The sequence below is a fragment of the Chlorocebus sabaeus genome, chromosome 7 (genome assembly GCF_047675955.1).
Source record: "Chlorocebus sabaeus isolate Y175 chromosome 7, mChlSab1.0.hap1, whole genome shotgun sequence".
Classification (NCBI taxonomy): Eukaryota; Metazoa; Chordata; class Mammalia; order Primates; family Cercopithecidae; genus Chlorocebus; species Chlorocebus sabaeus.
In genome coordinates, this window is record NC_132910.1 from 79,367,247 (window position 1) to 79,389,384 (window position 22,138).

The following is a 22,138-nucleotide window of genomic DNA, read 5'->3' on the forward strand; positions in this document are numbered from 1 at the left end:
TATACAAAAAAGGTGTTTTTTTTTTTTTTAGTTCATCTAGGGGTGATTGAGGCTACAAAATTTATGCCACGTTTTCAACTGTCAAGGCTGCTTTCAGAATCCAGAGGAGGCCTGTAAGTACAAAGATGCAGAGATGAATAAAGAAAGACAGTGGCCCATTCTTTCTGTTTTTTCACAGTCTCCCTTAGGGTGTGAGTTAGGTGCTTATGTGGTGCAATTAAAAAAAATTATTGATTGGTTGGGCGCGGTGGCTCACGCCTGTAATCCCAGCACTTTGGGGGGCCGAGGTGGGCGGATCACCTGAGGTCAGGAGTTCGAGACCAGCCTGACCAATATGATGAAACCCTGTCTCTACTAAAAATACAAAAATTAGCTGGGCATGGTGGCATGCGCCTGTAATCCCAGCTACTCGGGAGGCTGAGACAGGAGAATCGCTTGAACCTGGGAGGAGGCAGAGGTTGCAGTGAGCTGAGATGGAGCCATTGCACTCCAGCCTGGGCAACAAGAGTGAAACTCTGTCTCCAAAAAAAAAAAAGAAAAAATTATTGATTGATTAGGGATGTGGGTTAAATGGTAGGCTGGTAGGCCACTATTAACTTTCTCATGTACTTCCCCAAAGAAGCCCATGAGGTAGAAACACAAATGTATGAATATCATTTTAACACTATACTATACTATTTGGGAAATATTTTAGTTTTATTGGGAGAGAAACATTTATTAGTATCTCAAAAGATGCTAGTCTTCAAAGTACTCTCCTACCTGCCACAGGAACCATTACATAAGAAAATTAATGAAAGACCTGTAGAGAATAAAAGGTAAAGAAAGACTATATCTAATAGTTTCTAGCATATAAACACAGGATTTTAGGTAGCATTATTGTACAATGACGTGCATAGTAGGCTTTCAAAAAGCATTTGTAGAATTAATGAAGGAAATGAATAATTCATTAATGAATAATGAAGAAAGAAAAAAATGGTATAAACTGAACTGAACTGAAATATTTAACTTAAAGGACCAAATAATCCAAAGAGGAATCTTTATTTGTTTCTGTTCCCAAAGAGCTTGTTTTGTATTTAGCTATAGTTCAACAATGTTTATTTAATGCCTTCTACATGTGAGGCACTGAGATGAGGTAAGAAGGTTAGATAGGGAATGAGAGGAATGTAAACAAAGATGTGTAGTAATAGAAGTACTTCAAAGGTCAGAGCAGACAGGAGGATGAAAGAGGAGGAAGACATTAACTCTGTCAAAGGTGGCATATTAGAAGAAATTAACGAAAGAATTGAGCTCAATTTTGAAGGTAAATGCTGGTTTATCAGGAAGACAATGGGCATGGAAATTCTGGGTAGCCAGAACAACATTGATAGTGACAAGAGGCAGTGAGATGCCTAGGCAGATAGAGGTGAGTCCCCAGCAAAATCCCACCTCCAAGTTGAAGACCATATAAGGCCTGGAAGCCAAGCTACAAGTTAAATCCTGGGACCAGATTGAGAACCTGTCTTCCCATTTGGTGTGCTTTCCTCTGATTGGTCTCTACCTTTCACCTATTATACATATACCTACCCTTTCCTAATTGGTTTTCTACACGGTGGTGCCCACCTTTGAGTGATGTCTTTGCTTTAAACTTTTTTGCATACTCACAAACCAATCAGCTGCACTCCCCATTCTGAGTCCATAAAATGCCCCAGACCCAATCACACAGAGAAACCACCCAACTGTGGGGGTACCCTCCCCCAACCCCACATCCCTTCTTTTCTGAAAGCTGTTCTGTCACTCAGTAAAATCCTCTGCTCTCATCACCCTTCAGCCATCAGTGTGACGTCATTCTTCTTGGATGCTGGATAAGAGCTTAGGGCCCACTGAGCACGGGTACTCTGAAAAGCTGTAGCACTGGCCCTTGCCCTTGACAGCGGAGAGCAGCCTTGACAGCAGTCAGCGCGAGGGAGCAAGGGACTGACTGAGCTGCTAACATGCTGCTGTAAGGCTGCGGACAGTGGAACTAAAAGAGCTAATTATCACACTAACACCCACTCTGGGGCTTCAGGATCATGGGCACCCCTCCCTGGGCACTGCCCCATTCCCCTGGAGGTAACACGCCTGACTTGGCTGTGGGCCCTGCATGGAGCTTGCTCCTGTGTTGGTGGTCAGAGTGGCCTGCCAGGTTCCACTCTTGCTCGCTCATGTGCTCTCTCCTGCAAGGGGCTGAGCATGGCAGGCCGAGTAGAGGGGGCACCCCTGCTGCAAGTCCAGCAACGGGGCTGAAAAAAATCCTGCTTCGACATGGCTAAGATGTCGAGGCATGAACCAATGGAGTGTGCTCAGGAAATACAAATAGTTTGGCACTGGAGGTTCTGAAACTGTAAGGTTTGAGGAGAAATAGGGAAATATGAGGCTGAAAAGATACTCCAGGCCTGTGTCATGGTGGCTTTGTATTCTATAATAAGGGCCTTGGGACTTATCTGGTAGTCACTGGAAAGCCATTCAATTGCTTTAAACAAAGGACTGACAACTGAGGTTTGGAATTCTTGTTGAGATTTTTTTCTGAGGAGCAGTGTTTCTCCCAAGAGCACATACATTAAAATCTTCTGTTGTGCTTATTAAAAATTCAGAGCCCTGAACTCTATCCTGGTATAAACCAAAAATAAAATTCTAAGCCGCTTGACCATCCCGATGGACCCCTTCTCTTGGCAACGGCATTCCAAAGTTAAGTGGAAAAACTAGTTTTAGGCCGTGATGGGAAGAGGGTGTTGGATCTCCTCCCTTTTGGAATTACCTAGAACAGACTTTTTAAGTCTGATAAGAAACATTTACAATCTATTCTCAAAGCCTGCTACTTGGAGGCTTCACCTGCATGATAAAACCTTGGTCTCCACAATTCCTTATCGTAACCCAGACAGTCCTAAGTCTTTAGACGATAACCTAACTGTTTCAGTCAATGCCAATCAGTAAGTATTTAAATCCGCCTATGACTTGGAGGCCCTTGCTTCCAGTTAGTTGTCCTGCCTTTCTGGACCAAACAGATGTATATCCTACATGTATTTGATAATGTCTCATGTCTCCCTAAAATGTATAAAACTAAGCTATACCCCGACCACTTTGGGCACATGTTCTCAGGATCTCCTGAGGGTTGTGTCACAGGCCATTGGTCACTCATATTTGGCTCAGAATAAATCTCTTCAAATATTTTACAGAGTTTGACCCTTTTTGTCAACACTGGGTTTACTAAATCAGAATCCTGGTGGAAAACTTTGGAATCTGCATGTTTAACCTTCCAAGAGGATCCCCTTGCACCCTGCAGTTTTGAACACACTGCTCTTAGGGGTAGGGAGTTGAAAAGTTGGGCAAGACTAAATGCAGAGAGGTTATCTAGGAGGTGATGTCATACTCCAAGTGAGAAAGTTTGAAGCAGTGTCAATGGGGATAGAAGATAGAATATGATAAACTTGAGAGGTATTTTGGGGATAAAATCACATGTAGTTGGTGCTTGGATAGACTCAGTGAAGAAGAAAGTTTCAAGCCAGGTTTCTGTCTTAATTGGGTGGTGCATTAATAGTTATTATTAAAGTTTTAATAAGTTATACTTTTCCTTTTATATATAATTTTAAAAATTTGATACATTCCTAAATTTGATTATTGTTTCCTTTCAGGGCCACATTGTTTTGTTGTTGAATTTTATGGTAGAAATAAAATGAAAAAAATATGTCACTTCGTTAAGATCTGTTATAGTCAACTTGTCAGGAAAACATTTATTTATTTAGTTGTAGATCCCAAAGTACCTATTTGCCTCTATGAATAAAATGAATACATAGCTTTATTTCTGATATCTCTGGGAGAAATTATATTTGCAAAACTTAAAGTCTAATTCAGCATACAACCAAAGTCATTGGAAGTATCAGCCAATGAGCTGGAGACACAGCAAGGCTTAGTAGATGGATCTTTCAAGTCAGGCAAAACCCAACAAAATTGTTAAATATGTGCATATGTCTCTGTCACTGTCCTTTTTCCACCTCTTCCTTTCTGGTCCTGTCCTGAAGAAGAGACTCCTACATACTACTTGTGTATATTGTTGCTATTAATTCTTGTTAACTGATGTGCTGACAAATAAGAACCAAACGTAGAATTCTTTTGGGAATGTGGTGGATATTATAATGCCCACCCATTTCTGCACTTCCCTACATTTCTCAGACTCCTGCGCATTTAGGTTGGCCGTGTGACTGATTTCTGGCTAATGGAATGTGGGTGGAAATGGTGTTCTCTACTTGTAGGCTGCTTGGTCTTCCATGCTCTGAATCTAAAATATCCTGCATATCTACCATGCTCTCCTTATCTCATTCCTGGTCCTCTAAAATGACTCCAAACATCTGCATCAGAGTTTGCATGAACAAGAAATACTTTTATCATGTTAGTCTACTGAGATTCCAGCTTATTCTGTAACATAGCATTGCCAACTCTGATCAATGCATAGGGGTATTCCCAATTTTATGGGTGACTACTAACAGTATTTAAGTTAAAAATGGATGAAACTAGGCTGGGTGTGGTGGCTCGTGCCTGTAATCCCAGCACTTTGGGAGGCCGAGGTTGGTGGATCACAAGGTTAGGAGTTCAAGACTAGCCTGGCCAATATGGGGAAACCGGATTTCTGCTAAAAAATAAAAATATTAGCCAGGTGTGGTGGTGAGGGTCTGTAGTCCCAGCTACTTGGGAGGCTGAGGCAGGAGAATTGCTTGAACCCGGGAGGTGGAGGTTACAGTGAGCTGAGATCGTGCCGTTGCACTCCAGCTTGGGCGACAGAGTGAGACTCTGTCTTAAAAAGAAAAAAAAAGATGAAACTAATGATGGAATGATAGGCGTTGAGGTGACTCTTTAGGGATAAAGGAGAACTCTTCTGGTACAGACTTAAGTTACATCATGAAGATACCCTCCTTGAGCCCTAAGACTGTAACTTGACATCAGAACTTATTTTTTACTTGCCTGGTCCTGCTGCCATCATGTTTTCAGTTTTTTTCTTTTTTTTTCTTACTTACAGAGTGGGGTGATTAATACCCATGTGATGGAATTATTGTGGAGATTAAAAGAGATGCCATATGTAAAATGTCTAGACCAGTGCCTAGCACATAGCAGGCGCCAGAGCCATCCTGGGAGAGCATCAGAAATGCAATCCCATAATTAACTTTGTAAATTTCTGATGTGATTCACAGATGGATGTTATTTACATTAGTGACATCTAGTAGTTTTAAAGTTCTTACTTAAAATTTGAACTCTCTAAATTTCTGTGTCATAGGGCTCTGACGACTATGCCCAAGTTGCTGCATGGATAAATGTCCAATAAACGTTAGGTAGCTATCATTGTTTTCCTATTGTTCTTCAAAAGGAGATGAAAGCAACATTGCCGTTGTGGGGATTGTTCTCCAGGCTTGGGCTGGGAAGGCTGGATCTCCATGGCAAGGCTGTTTGCTGGGCAGTGGTGTGCAAATGATTGGACTGGTGCCAGTCTGACTGACTTGTTTTAAAGGCCAGAACAACTAGACTGAACCATGGGCATAATAACTATGTGTTCTAATCATTCTTATCCTCAAATTGTTTCTTTCTGTAAACAAAAGCAGGAAGAACATCAGATGGGGGTGGAGTGGTATATTTCGAAAGACCTGAGATCAGACCTCCAGAGTTCCCAGCTTTGCTGCTGTGTGACAAGGCAGACTGATTTAGCCTCTGTGGCTTCATTTTCTCACCTTTGAAATGAGAGCATTAGACTAGCAGGGTGCAAGGGGGTCCTCTTGGAAGGTTAAACACGCAGATTCTTAAGGGTCTTAAGGGTCCTTTCTCTAACCTACCAGAACCTAAACAAAATTGAAGTTCCACTTGATCCAGCCTCTGTGAAAGAATGAATTCAAAGGAATGGTCCGGTATCTAAAAGGATTCTTCAAATATTTTTGCAGTCTCTCAGTAAACTGCCAAAGTGGAGTGTGCTTTTTTTTTTGAAGTGGAGTATTCTTTTTTAAAAAACAGCTTTATTGAGGCATCATTTACATACCATACAATTCACCCATTTAAAGTATACAGTTCAATAGATGTTAGTATGGGGTATGCATTCTTACTATAGAAAAAGCATCTTAAAATCTACTTTATTGTTATCTTTGTTTTCTTCTACATGGATATCAGGTGATCCCCAAAGCTCTGAATCTCCAACTATTACCTCACAACCCCCAAACTCAAACTCCCTGGCATCTGTTCCACATGATTTTCTGGTCTCTCTCTCTCCTTTCTCTTGCCACCTCTCTCAGCACTTTAATATATACACAAATGGGGACTTGTCCACTTTTCTGTTTTCCCTTTATTTGCTCATTATTTAGATGCTGAACAACAAAAGAGAGTCCAAGAGCAACCTGAACAGGTGAGAAATTTTCCCTTATTAGACATAAAAAGGAGGCATGCATGTGAAGTCCCACACCTAAATATTCTTTTAAATTTCTGTTGCCCTAAGGGCACACTGTGACTTCTCTTCCACTTGTTCTTCCTTTGGGCAGTTCCAGTCAGCTTTGCCATTGTACATAACAGGAAGTGGAGTGCTCTTGCAAGGAAGGCCTAGAGTTACAGGAGACAAACCATTGAATTAATTTCTAACAAATTAACAGAGATTCTACTTGTCTCATTCATGCTGTAAAACTGCAAGCCTACAGTTGCATTTGTTTTCACTTCTACCTAAGACGAGCAGGGCTCTGATGCTATCTCTGGGATGGCATGGGTGTGTTTGTGCAAGGGCAGGCCTTCCTTGTCTGCCAGAGCAGGTCCCTGCCTGATAAGGCCACGCCAGGCCTCTCAGCTCCCTAGGGAGTCATCCCATGCATTGTGAAAATTTTACCATGACCCAGTTTGTTCCATGTGTTGTTTTATTGAATTTCATACTGATGAACATCAATTATTATTAAGTTCCTGCTGTGTTCCAAATATGCCCTAAACATTTTATGTAATGCATGGGGGTCCTCAGTTCCATGTAGTTTTAAAATGGAGATGTATATATAAGCACACTGACATTATCATATTAGAACTAAATAGAAGCTTATCTTTTAGGAAAAATTTGAATTCTTTTTTTAAAAAAAATTGCAAGTATCTTTGTAATTGATTAATAAACAATACATTGTTTATTGTAAATTTTTTTGTAATACAGACGCATGAAGAAGAAAGTATAAAGGATGAGAAATTCTGCTTCCTAGAAATAACTACTGTTAGAGTTTTGATGAACATTCTTTGAGACATCTTGCTATACATACACACACATATATATTATACATACATAATTTTACATAAATGGATTTATAATATACTTACTATTTGTAACCTGCTTTTTTTTTCACTCAGCAGTATGTCAGGAACTAGTTTCCCTATCAATAAATGTAGACCCACATAATTATATCCAATTGTAGCAGAATGTTCAATTATATCACCTGTAATTTAACTAATTCCTTATTAATGGAATTTAAATAATTTCCAATTCTTTAAAACATTATAAACAATCATTGCACCTGTCTCCAATTATACTCTTAGCACACATTCCCTGGAGGTGGATCCTTTGTTGGGTCAAAGGATATGAGCATTGAAATTTTTGAGACATAATGCCACACTTGACTCAAACACCAACCCCCTTGATTCAGATGCTGTTGATGCCCCGCCCATATCTTCTTGGTCCACTCCAGAGGCCTCTCAGATGGAACAAGTTTATAGCCTGTTGAGTGTCTCTGCCAGGAATATTCGCTAGCTGTGGAGCCCATTCACAGTCAGGGAAGCATGAAGTGCTGGAAGTGCACTGGGAGTTAATGTGACCCCTAACTGCGAAACGATGGGGACTTGTGGATAAATGCTTCAGTTTCCTTTCCCCGAGGTGGGACTATTCTAACGTGTGTTGTACACAGTCCCTAGGAGAATTTAGTCTAGTTGCATGTAGTAGCATCCTCCTCATTAACTCACAAGTTATCTGCTTTCCTCCCTTACTACCTGACTGCCCCACTCCTTTACTGGGCTTCATTGGACTTCTACTCAAATCCTAGTCTCAGGGTCCACTTTCACAGGAGCCCAGATGAAGACATCCTTCATATTACAGGTGAAAGTTGTGGTAGGTACAATAATGGCTCCTTAAAGATATCCATATCTTAGATTGCTGGAACTTGTGAAAATGTTACCTTACTTGGAAAAAGGGACTTTGGAAATGTAATCACATATGTAATCACATCTTAAGAACCTTGAGATAGGAAAGTTATCCTGTATTATCTGGGTGGCCCTGATGTGATTACAAGCATCCTTAAAAGTGGAGGAGGAAGGCAGAAGAAGAGAGTCAGAAGGAGATGTGAAGAATCAGAGATGCAGCATTGCTGGCTTTGAAGATGGAGGAGAGCCATGAGCCAAGGAGTGTGGGTGACCTCTAGAAGCTGGAAAAGGCATGAAAACAGATTTACCCCTGGAGCCTCCAGCATGGAACCTAGTTCTGCTGACACCTTGATTTTAGCCCAGTGACTTCTATATTGGACTTCTAACCTACAGTACTGTAAGATAACAAATTTGTGCCACGTTTGTGGTAATCTGTTATGGCAGCGTTAAAAAACGAACACAAAATGTTAAACAATACAAGGCAACGGATGCCAGAAGCATCATATGGCAGTGCCTATTGTTCCAAAAGAGGAGCGTGAACAATGAGGCTGAGAAAAGGATGAAATCATGAAACTTGTTCCTTCCTCTTGAGCACAGAGTGGTTTGCTGTGGGTGTTTAGAGTAGTGAGTTAATGACCACTAAATATAGGCCTGTGGCCGGAAACCGTCCCAATGAGCTGAGGGTTTGTACGAATTTTAATTTGCTTGAAAATTCCGTCAGGTTTCTGAAAATTTTAGTGTGTATAAAAATTATCTGGGAAAATAAAAAGTTAAAAAAAAAGATCATCTGAGGAATTTGTTTAAAATGTAGATTCTTGGATCCCATTTGCCGGAGGTTCTAATTCAAAGGTCTGGAATAAGGTCCAGGAATTTGCATTTAAAACCAGATTACTCTGACACACATTGCTTTAAGGGACTCTCCTACTAGAAACCCCTGCTGTTTGACAGTTGTGGGGGAGGTCTACACGGCACCCACTTTGTCAGGCAGTTTGTGTAGGTAAGATCAGAAGAGAAAGGAATCACTAGAAAATTTCTATTATTGTATCACATCCAAATATCCTAGTTTTGTTTCTGTTTGGGGGTGTCAGTCACAACAGTCATTAGTATCAACTGGAAGCCCGAATGTAATAGATGGGGTGGCCTGTGTCACCAGAGGCAGAGCATCTGGGCCCTGGGCCCCTGAGGATTGTCTGATCTTATGATTGGTTTGCTTACAATAGCATTTTCTCATTTGGCTGATGGGCAAATCGTTTTCAGATGACCTTGGAGAGCCGGGGTAGTTTGGCTGTTACTAACTGGAAGCTGCACACTCAAACATTTGGAATATTCTGAGGATTACAGATGTGCTGAAGGGTGTCTTGGATCTCCTCCAGTGAGGGTTTCAGAGGTCATCTGAAAAGAATGCTCCCCTCTGCCTTGTGCCTTTTAGAAGGAGGCTCTGTGCTTGTCTAGCTTTATGCAGCTCTCTGAAATGTCAGAAGATAAGAAATGCCTCTCAGCACGAAGGCTTCCAGACACATATGTGACAAGAAATTTGGCATCAGCTTTACAAGTGTCAGATGTCTAGGATAAAGCAATATGGGTATAGTATTTCTGGTGCTATTTTGGTGCCTTGTGCATGAGCCTGCAGCATTAGAAAAACTGCTTTTCAGCTTTGGATGATAGCCTTACTGGCGCTCGGCATGCATGTCTGAAAGTACAGTTGGGTCATATTCTAGTTATGGTCCACAGCAAGTCACCTAGAGTTGTGATATTGAGCTTTAAGGGAGTGCCCTTGAGGCACACGGGCATTTCACAGCCTTTGACAACTTGAGTGGCACAGCCACAGAGACTGTCATCAGATGGTGCCATATAAGCCTTAATCAACTCTTGCAACACCCGTGCAAAGTTGGTAAACACTCTTATCCTCGCTTTTCAGGCAGGGAACTAAAGCAAGGAGAGGTCCAACAGACAGGGTCACAGACTCAGTCAGTTCACTTATCTTACTGTTGAATGATCTCAGGTGAATGAGATCAGAACAAATTTCTACTTTCTCTAACTCAGGGAATATGTCTCCTGGCGAGAGAGCATTTTTGGCACTTTGTGACTTGCTGAAAGACTTGAAGTTCCCAGCCTGGCTGTGGCTGTTCATTGGTTAAGAGCAAATGCCTGGGGCACTTGGCTTAATGACTGTCATAAGCAGTGTGAAAAAATGTGTAAGAAAAAACAAAATATGGTAATGTAGAGAGGTTGTTAAGGCAGTAATATCCAATAGGAATACTGCGTATAAAGTCTGAGTGATAATACAACCCTCTTACCCAAGGTATTTGATACTGGCTGAGGCCTCTTTTATTTATTTAAAATCCAGTGGTGAGCTCTAAACACCATAGTTTAAGAAGATAAAAAAATACTTACAGTGGAGAATTTTCTGAATGATTGAAAAATGGAAGTAGAAGACCCATGAGAAAAGATGAAAGCATTGCTCTTAATTTGTGGAAAGAAAGTTGATGGGAAATTATGAGGTCTGTAAATATATCACAAGGTTTTTAGAGAAGACAAATTAATTTTCCACTGATGACAAAACTTGAAAAAGTGGGTTTATCTTAGAGATTGAAAGAGTCATAGGAAAGAATCTTCTGGTGTTGAGAATGGTTAAAAACCAGACTAGGCTACTTAGAAAGGAATTTCTCTCTTTCGAAGGTCCTTAGTAAATAGGCTAAACCATCCCGGCATGATCAAGGTTAATGATGTCAACTGGTGTCTCCAGCGCCCTAAGGTGGGTTGCCAGTAGTGATCATGGTCGGATTACTTTTTTTTTTTTCAACTTTTCAGTTTGAAATAATTTTAGACTTACAGAAAAGTTGCAAACTAGTATACAGAGTTCCCATATATCCCAGCTTCTCCTGGTGTTAACATTTTACACAACCATGATCAAATGATCCAGTGATCAAAACCAATAAATTAACATTGCTGCAAAATGGTGTAGGGGCTTCGAGTGAAGGGAAAATAGGTAGGACTGTGGACTTTCACAATCCTTCCATGGAGCAGATTGCTTTTATTTATTTATGTTGTAATTCCATGTACTATTTTATTTAAACAAATAGTTCTATTGCAAAAATTTGAAAACCAAGTTTAGGAAGAGAGATAGTTTAGCTGACCTCTACTACTAAGATTTTGTGCTTTTGATAATTATATCATTTGTCAGATAATTAGAGGGTAAATGTGTTTGGTAAAGACATTTATGGATGCAATGTAATGCTACATATACATTTTTGTTCGTTTCTTGATCCATTCAGGCTTGTTCTGCTGTAAGCAGGTTATTTGTACTTGCTTGCTCTCCAGCACCAAAAACCATGACTGGCACATAGTCTATGCTTAATTAATATTTGTTCAATGGGCCAGGTGTGGTGGCTCACACCTGTAACCCCAGCACTTTGGGAGGTTGAGGTGGGTGGATCACCTGAGGTCAGGAGTTTGAGACCAGCCTGGCTAACATAGTGAAACCTCGTTTCTACTAAAAATATAAACAATTAGCCAGACGTGGTGGCACGTGCCTGTAATTCCAGCTACTTGGGAGGCTGAGGCAGGAGAATCACTTGAACCTGGGAGGTGGAGGTTGCGGTGTGCTGAGATCACGCCACTGCACTCCAGCTTGGGCCACAAGAGTGAAACTCTGTCTCAAAAAAAAAAAAAGAATTGTTAAGTGGAATCAAATTGGCATGTTCACCCTTTTCTGATTTCTTCACATGCCTTGCTCCTTACTCAAATATCTGCGTAGGCCTTCCCTGACCATCCAAACTAAAATAACCTTTTTTCTATTATCTCTCACTTTCTTTCTCTTTCACCTGGCACTATTTTGTTGTTATTATTCAGAGCACTCATTATTATCTGAAAGATGATTGATTTGTTTGTTAAAAGTGTATGATCTGTCTTCTACTAACAGTAAGCTCCTTGAGGACAATGACATTTTCTTGTTGAATCTCTATGGGTTATAGGGAATGGTATCTCATACCTGAAAGTTTATATGAAATATTTGTTGAACGAATGAATGAATGAAGACACGGTCACCTATACTTTGAAGATAGAAGTAAGTTAACTTCAGAAGGCTTCACTTAAACATCTTGGAATTCACAATTTGCATATATGGAAATATGTGACAATTTTTTCAATTAGAGCGTTGTATTTATAAATTTCCTTTTGCCTTTCACTGATGTAAGAAAATTATTTCTTATTTTAATCTCAAATAGTGACCCTGTAGCTGGTAACCCTGTAGGAATATTTTTGAAAGAAAAAGGATAAATTCTATGAAACTCTTTGAGCTCTAAGAAAGATGATAACTACATTTGAGAAGTTGTATTGTCATGATTAATTAGTGTTATACAAAAGTGAGAGACTCACACAGCCCTGTCAGTGTCATGGGAATCACAGTGCCTATGATGTTAATGGGAACCAGATCCAATTAAGTGAATTAAAATAATTTAAAATATTATGGATGTGGGCATCCCACAGAATGGCAACTGGTGCATTTCTCAGGGCCAACCTCATCTATACACAGAGAAAGACTCAAAATGGTCATGTTATCTGTGTATGTGTATGTGTATTATGTGTATGTGATTAAGGTGCCCCAAGAATATCTGCTGTTACATTTTTTTGTGTGCATATAGGCAGCAGAGTGGCACAATACAAAAGTGCTGGGCCCCTGCAATACTTTATGCACAGAGGCAAAACAAACAAACAAACAAACAAACAAACAAACAAAAAACCTCATTATGACTCAGTTGTGCAAGATTTCAGAGAGGGTGATTTAGGGCAGCTCAGTCTGGAGCTCTATGCTTTCCTCACGGCATTTAAGGCTTAAGAGCTGGAAAAAGGTTTCCAGTTAGTTACTGAATGTGGTGGGCAGAATAATGGCCCCCCAGAGATGTCATGTCTGAATCCTTAGACTCTGTGAATATGTTAGGTTACATGGCAAAGGGGATTTAAGGTTCAGATAAAGTCAGTGTTGCTAATCAGCTGACCTTGAGATTGGGAAATTATCCTGGATTATCTGGGTGTGCCCAGTGTAATCACAAGGGTCTTTAAAAGTGAAAGAGGGAGGCAGAAGAAAGTGTGATAGTATAGGGATGTGAAGAAGACTCAACCAGTCCTTGCTGGTTTTGAAGCTGGAAGTGGGTCATGAGCCAAGGAATAAGGGCAGCCTCTAAAAAGCTGGAAAAGATCAGAAAATGTTTCTCCCCTAGAGCCTCCAGAAAGGAACACTGTCTGGCCAACACCTTGATCTTAGAACAGTGAGACTCATTTCTGCCTTCTGACTTCCAGAAGTGTAAGATAATCAACTTTTGTTGTTTTTAAGCCACTGAGTTTATGGCAATTTGTTACAACAGCAATTGGAAGCTAGTATACTGAGTCTCATTCATACCCCTATGAGACCTTCCGCAATGTCATCCCACCCAACCCACCTAACTCTCCAGCAAAGTCTTCTGCTTGAGTTAGATCGGTTTCCTCCCTCCTTCCACATACATTATGCTCATTCCCACCTCCTAGTTGTTCTCCCTTTTGTGGGTTTCTCTGGTTGGGAAAGAATTTTTCCTCCTGCTAGTGTAAATCTGTATGGACATGGTTTCTTCTTCCCATAAACTGCTAGACCAACCTGGATCACCCCAACTCTGCAGGTGATCGGATGTTAAAATATTTCAATCAAAATGGACTAAATTTCTGACGTGGGCTATAACTGATGTCATGAAGATGAGGAGGATTTAAGGCTTACTTTTTTTTTTTTGAGACAGAGTCTCACTCTGTCCCCCAGGCTGGAGTGCAGTGGCGCGATCTCGGCTCACTGCAAGCTCTGCCTCCCGGGTTCACGCCATTCTCCTGCCTCAGCCTCCCAACTAGCTGGGTCTACAGGCGCCCACCACTGCGCCTGGCTAATTTTTTGTATTTTTAGTAGAGATGGGGTTTCACCGTGGTCTTGATCTCCTGACCTTGTGATCCGCCCGCCGCGGCCTCCCAAAGTGCTGGGATTACAGGCGTGAGCCACCGCGCCCAGCCTAAAGGCTTACTTTAATGGACATACACATTGACTAGTTTTTCAAAATAGTATGCTGTATGCTAGAACTGAAATGTGTTTATGGTATTGGAGGAAGGAAGAGAAAGGATACCTGATTGCCTAAATTGGGGCAGGTGCGAGGGTCACAGATTGGATTTAGGTAAAACCTTTGAGAAGAGGATTCCTGGGTTGCCTCATGAATGGTGAGGAGTCTGTGAGGCAACGCAAGGATGGGAAAGGCTACTTCAGGCAGAGAAAACAGGTAGTTCAAAGGAGAGAGGTGTAAGATATGTTTTATGCAGGAACTACAAGTTGTTTGGCATAACAATAGTGGGTTAAGAAGAAAGGGACAAGAAATTAGGGTAGAAAGAGATAGAAGGCAGATAGCAAATGGTTTTCTAGGTCGGGCTAAGTGGTTTGTAGATAGAAGGATTTAAGCGATAACATGATTTGTGTTTTAGGAAAATTCCTTGGATTGCATCAGGGACAATGGATGTGAAAGGGTTGAGGCTACAGGCAGAGAGAATTGTTGTGAGGCTGTGGTCTAGAGCAGGAATCATAAAGCCTGAACTAAGGCATTGATAGGAGATCAGGAGTGGGGAATTGGCACAAGAAATAGGAGGGAGAATCAACAGTGAAGAGACCATGGAGTGAGTGGTGGTACCCACTCTTTGAGATAGGAAAATTTATTTCATGAGGAAATAGGTATTAAGTTCAATGTTGGATTTAAAGTACTCACAGAGTATAAAGATGGATATGCCTAGCACACAGTTGGTATCAACTTCAGGAAAAGCGTTTAGGATCTAGACAATTTTGGAATCATTAGTGTATAGGTGAGTGTGCAAGAAGAGAAGAAGGGAGAACCATGTAAATATGTGGGATGAGAAAAAATGGTTCAGGAAGCTTGAAGAGACCCAGGAGATAATGGTGTCCCAGTATCTTAGTTTGGTCTGCTATAACAAAAATAGCATAGACAGGTGACTTCCACAACAGAATTTATTTTTCACAGTTTGGGAGCCTGGGAATTCTGAGATCAAAGTGCTGGCAGATATAGTGCCTGGTGAGGGCCCTCTTCCTGGCTTGCTGATGGCAGTCTTCTCGTTGTATCCCTAAGTGGCAGAGAGAGAGAAAACCGCTCTTTTGTATCTTTTTTGAAGGCACTAATTCCATTGAGGAGGGCTTCGCCCTTATGAACTAATCACCTCCAAAAGTCCTCACGTCCTAATACCATCACCTGGGGGGATTAGGATTTCAACATATGAATTTTGGGGGGACATAAACTTTCTGTCCATGATAATGCAGTAACAGAGGGAGGAGAGTGTGACAAGGAGAATGCGACAGCATGGAAAGCCACTGAGAGGTCAGGTGCAACGACGAACATTTTTGTTATATTTGTGTGACCTTGTTGCCAGAGTTTCACAGAAGTATGTGAGTGAACATCAGACGTTGAGAGTGAATAAGAGGTGAGGAAGTGTGAAAACCCATGGTGACCAGCACTTCCAAGAAACTGGGCTGTGGGAAGTCAAAGGTGGAGATCAATGGCCAAGTTAAGAGAGAGTTCAACAGTCTCTGGGAAGTGCTGAGTGGCAACAGCCTTTGAAAAAATGCTATTAAAGATACAGGAGAGAGATAGGTAGAGAGAGAGGAAGGAGGAATTGTTATTGGAAAAAGAAGACAAATAATCTAGTATAGATAGACAGTCTAGCTTTCAATGAGTGGAGGATTCCTTTTAACTGAGATGTGATGCAGGTTAGTTTATAGGTTGTGGAGTGGAAACTGGGTATAACAAGCTGGCTGAAAGGATTCACAATCAGTAGCCACCATATAGGAATTGAGGGTCATTTTTTAAGGGGGGCAGGGTTTGGAGAGGAGGCTTGGCAGAGAAGACAAGCTTTAGGATTTGCCTATGGAACTGAGTTGGGAACTGTAGTCTGAAAAGTCAAGGAACTTTGTATTTTGGGTGTTGGATGGCTATTTCACATGGATGTTTATTTTACCTAAACTGACTTCAGAATTAGAGTGGAGAGGAACTTGGTGAGTCAGGTGATGAAGCTCTCAGTAAGTGCATTCAGGTGGTGGTTTTGGTCACCTCTATAATAACTCAGCTTTACTCCCCCTAAGGAATTGACGGAAGCCAACCCTGACAGTGTAACAAAGCTCATCTGCTAGTAACAGTGCTTTATCTGACAACAGCAAGGCGATTGTGGGAAGGAATGGAGGAATGGAGGAATGGAGGAATGTTGTATGTGATTTCAAAATTGGCTTATAAGATATGAACTCTGAATTTCTTGTGCCTTTCTGGGAAGGAAAAAAAATATCAATACAGATAATTTCTACCTGTTGGCTGCTGCACCGAAAACTCGCTTAACCTCAAAGATAATTCCTATTTGTTGGAGCCAAGAGAGTAGCATTTTTGAAGGACTGAGTTGTTGAAGATAAGATTGAGATCTTCATTCCAAGGGGATCAAAAGAGATAAAAGTCTTTCACCTCATGAACTCTATATTCACTTCCTGTGGCTGCTGTAATTAATTACCACAAACTTGTTGGCTGGAAATAACAAAAGTTTATCCTCTTACAGTTTTGGGCCAGAAGTTCAAAATCAAGGTGTCAGCAGGGTCCTGCTCCCTGTGAAGGCTCTAGTGGGGAGTCCTGCCTTATGTCTGCCAACTTTTGGTGGGCCTAGATGTTCTTTGACTTGTGGCTGATAGCTCTAAACTCTGCCTGCCTCTTCACAGGGACTTCCCTGTGCTTGTGTCTTCTTCTTTTCTGTTTCATATAAGGACACTGGTCATTGGATTTAGGACCTACCTGGATAATCCAGTTATCTCAAGATTCTTAATTATGCCTGCAAAGACCCTACTTACAAGTAAGTCGTACAGGTTCTTGTTGGGCACATCTTTTGGGTAGGACCAACATTCAACTCACTACAAAGCCCAAAAGATTTAAAAATTTGTATCAGTGAACCTGATTACCTCTCCAAAGATATGTATATATATATATATATTTTTTTTTACTTCAGAGTGCCTTGCCCTTTCCCATAAAGCAGTGTAGGGTACACATTGCTCAGTAACTAGGTTTTGGGTTGGCATAGAATTATGTAGAGTCCATGCTGAGAAAACAGGTGTTGTTTTAGATGACAGTAATTCAGCAATGTCTAGCTTCATTGATAACAGACTTAATCTACTGATTTGGGTTGACCCCTTGCATTTAAGGAACCAAAGGGAAAAATCTTATAGGGCAAAAACATCTACATCTAAGGCCTGTGCTTCATGTATGGCCTAAACATATGCGCTAAATATGAGAAAAGTTTTAAGATCTTTGCTTTGCGTTGGAAACTATAGCTGGTAAGATCTAGCAAAACTTACAGAGTAGAGATTCCAACAGGACCTACAGGACAGATCTGGAGCCCTGGCAATGCTTTTCAGGGGGCACTAATATAGTTTGGTCAATGCAGCGGTCCCTGAATCATTCTGTATGTAGTCAGATCAAAGATTGACATGTGCGAATGAAGTGATTCCAACAACATTAACATGCTGATTGCAGCTAAGTGCACTGCTTGTTCAACAATTCTTCAGTAGACTAAAAAATATTTAATTGAAGTAATGAGAAACCAAAAACATTTCTATTTCATGATATTATAAAAATATGTTCCTCACGCCTTCAGCTAATAGTTCTCTATTTGTGATTCTCAACTATCTCCATCTCTAGTCATTAATTCTCATTTGTACTTCTGTCTCAAACTGAAAATTGCTTACAGGACATTTCTAATCAGAAGTTCTGCCATCAAGTCAGTATTTACATGTTCAAAACTAAGGTAATATTATCTAAGAACCCCAGCAATCTTTTCCCAAATCTTAGTTTCTGTTATTGATGACATCTGTTATTGATATTATAGTCCCTGAGACTTCCCAATTTGAGAGCAAGTTATAGCAGGAAAAAAGTCTGGAATAACTGTTAGGATTTGGGAGTTTAGTTTAAATTTGCTGCTCATATTTTCATAATTTTGGTTAATTCACATAACCTTTGGGGTCTATTTTCTGATGTGCAAAATGAAGAGCCTGGGCTGGCAGCTAGATGACTTCTATATTTATTTAGCAAACTTGTTTTCTGCATCAATGATGTGTCAGTAGGTCATTCACAGAGCCAGGTATGGGAGTTCAGTGTTGATTGGGCCTGGTTCCGATCCTGACATGGTGGACCTGTTCTCTGTTAAAGCTCTCCTGCGTCAATCTTTCACTGAACTCCACTGATTCTGCTTTGGCCCTTCCTTCTGTCTCGTGCTGCTGGCCCTTCAGTCAAGACGGGGGCACTGCAGAGCCCCCATCTAGTTCCAGCTCTCCACACCGAGCCGTGCTGCACAGGGCACTCTCGTCAGGTCGCTTTCCTCTTCAAGGATCTGATTCTTGCAGCCGGGTGCAGTGACTCACATCTATAATCCCAGCACTAAGCTCAGGAGTTTGAGACCGGCCTGGGCAACATGTCTTCACCAAAAATACAAAATATTAGCCAGGCCTTGTGGTGCACACCTGTGGTCCCAGCTACTCGGGAGTTAGAGGTGCGAGGATAGCTTGAGCCCTGGAGGTGGAGGCTGCAGTGAGCCAAGATTGCACCACTGCACTCCAACCTGGGTGACAGAGTCAGACACCCCCAACAACCATCTTAATTGAAAACACACACACACACACACACAAAAACTGATGCTTCCTGTTGTCCCTTATAAGTGACGTCCCAGTTAAGACTGTTGTCAGGGGTCTTCTTTAAACTGTCTTTATCTTCATGTCTTGCTCTATGAAACCGCTCCTTAGTTGTGTTACTCTCCTTATTCTTCCCCTCAAATCTACCTGTCTGCACTTACTAAGTCTCCATCCTAAGATACTTTCCCCCACCTCACCTCCTGACTAACCCCAATCAGTGAAAGCCACAAATTCCCGAGAAAGGTTTCCCCAGAACCCACAGGCCACCAACCTCACCCCTGGGCCTGTAGCATGTATTTTGCATGTTTTGGACATTTGGTTACAGCTACTCGGGAGTTAGAGGTGCGAGCTCTTATTTCTTTCATGGCCTAGCCCAGGCCCAGAAACCTGAGAGTAGAGGTTAAGGCTGAACCCCCTAAGCTGGGCTTCCTGAGTCCTTAACATGGCTTCATCTTTTCCTAGCTCTGCGACTGTGGCAATTTACTTATCCTCTCTGAACTTCCTTTTCCTTACTTGCACAATTGAGACAACAATATTGCCTACCTCAGTTACTCACTAGTTCACGAATAGTTATTATTTACTCCAGTTAATATGAGTAAAGTGTTTAAGACAGATCTTGCTATGTAGTAAGTGATTAAGAAGTGTTAGTTACTGCCGTTTCATTGGATTAGTGTAAGAATTAAACGACATAATTCATTTAAAAGCCCTCACTGTAAGGCCGGGCATGGTGGCTCACGCCTGTAACCCCAGCACTTTGGGAGGCCAAGGTGGGTGGATCACAACGTCAGGAGATCAAGACCATCCTGGCTAACATGGTGAAACCCCGTCTCTACTAAAAATACAAAAAAAAATAGCCAGGTGTTTTGGCGGGTACCTGTAGTCCCAGCTACTCGGGAGACTGAGGCAGGAGAATGGCATGAACCCAGGAGGTAGAACTTGCAGTGAGCCGAGATTGTGCTGCTGCACTCCAGCCTGGGCAACACGGTGAGACTCTGTCTCAAAAAAAGAAAAAAAAAACACAAAAAAACCCCCTGACAACAACAACAACAGAAAAACCCTCAGTGTAGTACCTGGCCTGTAGTAAGAATTCAATATTTTATTTAACAGGTGATGAGGCTTGGTGGAAAAGAAAATGACCATAGTCATTGTATTAGTCCATTTTCATGCTACTGATAAAGACCATATCCCAGACTGGGAAGAAAAACAGGCTTAATTTGATTTACAGTTCCACATGGCTGGGGAGGCCTCAGAATCATGGCAGGAGGCAAAAGACACTTTTTACATGGCTGTGGCAAGAGAAAAGGAGGAAGAAGCAAAAGTAGAAAGCCCAGATAAACCCATCAGATCCTGTGAGACGTATTCACTATCACAAGAATAGCACAGGAAAGACCGGCCCCCATGATTCAATTACCTCCCAATGGGTCCCTCCCACAACACGTGGGAATTCTGGGAGATACAATTCAAGTTGAGATTTGGGTGGGGACACAGCCAAACCATATCATTCTACCCCTGACCCCTCCAAATCTCATGTCCTCACATTTCAAAACCAATCATGCCTTCCCAATAGTCCCTCAAAGTCTTAACTCATTTCAGCATTAACTCAAAAGTCCACAGTCCAAAGTGTCATCTGAGACAAGGCAAGTCCCTTCCACCTATGAGCCTGTAAAATCAAAAGCAAGCTAGTTACTTCCTAGATACAATGGGGGTATAGGCATTGGGTAAATACAGCTGTTCCAAATGGGAGAAATTGGCCAGAACAAAGGGGTTACAGGGCCCATGCAAGTCTGAAATCCAGTGGGGCACTCACATTTTAAAGCTCCAAAACAATCTCCTTTGACTCCAGATCTCAAATTCAGGTCATTCCGATGCAAGAGATAGGTTCCCATGGTCTTGGGCAGCTCCACCCCTGTGGCTTTGCAGTGTACAGCCCCCTTCCTGACTGCTTTCATGGGCTGGTGTTGAGTTATCTGTGGGCTTTTCCAGGTGCACAGTGCAAACTGTTGGTGGATCTACCATTCTGGGGTCTGGAGGATGGTGGCCCTCTTCTCATAGCTACACTAGGTGGTGCCCCAGAAGGGACTCTCTGTGGGGCTCTGACCCCTGATTTCACTTCCACACTGCTGTAGCAGAGTTTCTCCATGAGGGCCTGCCCTTGCAGCAAACTTTTGCCTGGGCATCCAGGCATTTCCATACATCTTCTGCAATCATGGTGGAGGTTCCCAAATCTCAATTCTTGACTTCTGTGCACCCGAAGGCGCAACACCACATGGAAGCTGTCAAGGTTTGGGGCTTCCACCCTCTGAAGCCACATCCCAAACTCTACATTGGCCCCTTTCAGCCATGGTTGGAGCAGCTGGGACACAGGGCACCACGTCCCTCAGCTGCATATAGCATGGGGACCCCTGGGCCTAGCCCACAAAAAACACTTTTTCCTCCTGGGCCTCCAGGCCTATGATGGGAGAGACTGCTGTGAAGGTCTCTGACATGGCCTGGAGACATTTTCCCCATGGTCTTGGGCATTAACATTAGGCTTCTTGCTACTTATGCAAATTTCTACAGCCAGCTTGAATTTCTCATCAAATGGATTTTTCTTTTCTCCTGCATCATCAGGCTGCACATTTTCTGAACTTTTATGCTCTGTTTCTCTTTTAAAATGGAATGTTTTTAACAGCACCCAAGTCACATTTTGAATGCTTTGCTGCTTAGAAATTTCTTCTGCCAGATACTCTAAATCATCTTTCTCAAGTTCAAAGTTCCACAAATCTCTAGGGCAGGGGCAAAATGCTGCCAGTCTCTGGTCTCTGCTAAAACATAACAAGAGTCACCTTTGCTCAAGTTCCCGACAAGATCCTCATCTCCATCTGAGACCACCTCAGCCTGGACCTTATTGTTCATGTCACTATCAGCATTTTTGTCAAAGCCATTCAGCACGTCTCTACGAGGTTCCAAACGTTCCCACATTTTTCTGTCTTCTTCTGAGACCTCCAAATTGTTCCAACCTCTGCTTGTTACCCAGTTCCAAAGTCACTTCCACATTTTTGGGTATCTTTTCAGCAATGCCCCACTCTACTGGTACCAATTTACTGTATTAGTCCATTTTCATGCTGCTGATAAAGACCTACCCCAGACTGGGAAGAGAAAGAGGTATAATTGGACTTACAGTTCCACATGGCTGGGGAAACCTCAGAATCATGACTGGAGGCAAAAGGCACTTCTTACATTGCAGCAGCAAAAGAAAAGGAGGAAGAAGCAAAAGCAGAAACCCCTGATAAACCCATC

General features: G+C 41.8%; 1 long non-coding RNA gene across 13 annotated transcripts in view; it reads left to right on the forward strand.

Annotated features, from left to right (window-relative positions):
• Positions 1-22,138, forward strand: part of LOC103236249 (uncharacterized) — a 233,208-nt gene that overhangs the window by 65,925 nt on the left and 145,145 nt on the right. For 10 of the 13 annotated variants that reach the window (XR_012093443.1, XR_012093446.1, XR_012093439.1 and 7 more), the window contains one exon: positions 32-113. The exons of 1 other annotated variant lie outside the window; for it this stretch is intronic. This is a non-coding gene — a long non-coding RNA (uncharacterized lncRNA). Of the gene's footprint in view, positions 1-31; positions 114-6,350; positions 6,392-8,042; positions 9,163-22,138 lie in introns of those variants that run through there. 2 more of the 13 variants (XR_012093445.1, XR_012093444.1) reach the window with 2 other exon arrangements.